The 581-nt window shown below is 40.3% G+C and overlaps 1 pseudogene; it reads right to left on the bottom strand.

Moving 5' to 3' along the window:
* Nucleotides 1–581, bottom strand: part of LOC102865372 — a 7,645-nt pseudogene that overhangs the window by 3,122 nt on the left and 3,942 nt on the right.

Genomic DNA, 581 nt, shown 5'->3' with positions numbered 1-581 from the left:
AAAAAAAAACAAACCACAAATTGACATTTAGATGGGAAAAGACCAGGTCATTGGCTGAGGTGGGTGGGAGGCAACACTAAGGAAGCATGAGGAGATAGTACTGGAAGGGGTGGGTGTGCGGAGTTAGGGAGGTGACAGTGGCCAAGAAAGGGCTTGAGAGGGCAGATTCTGCACCTCACAGTATCCCTAATGCACTCCTGAGGTCTTAGTTCTCTTAAAATTACTACCAAACCCTCAAGATAAGGTACATTATTTTTTAGTAGGTGAAGGGAATTCCAATGGAGTAATTTTTTAATCTCTACTTTATAGAGGACTTGATTTTTTAATTTTATGTATGTATGTATGTATGTATGTATGTATGTATGTATGTATGTATGTATGTATGTATTGCCTTTCCATCCATAAACAATGCAGTAGTTCTTTGGGGAGAGTGTCCCCTTAATCTATATAAATACCTTTTTCCAGCAGGCCCTTTGAGGGCAGCACTCCCATCCTATTCTCTCTCCCAGACATTAGAAATAGCTGTTCAGCAGAAGTCCTTGAATAATCCAATATAAAGACACATGCCTTTGAGGCACCAG

This window comes from Elephantulus edwardii, unplaced genomic scaffold (genome assembly GCF_000299155.1).
Source record: "Elephantulus edwardii isolate Elephantulus edwardi_28Jun2011 unplaced genomic scaffold, EleEdw1.0 scaffold00047, whole genome shotgun sequence".
Lineage (NCBI taxonomy): Eukaryota > Metazoa > Chordata > Mammalia > Macroscelidea > Macroscelididae > Elephantulus > Elephantulus edwardii.
Note: the sequence above shows the minus strand (reverse complement) of the source record. Positions and strands in the feature narration are given on the sequence as shown.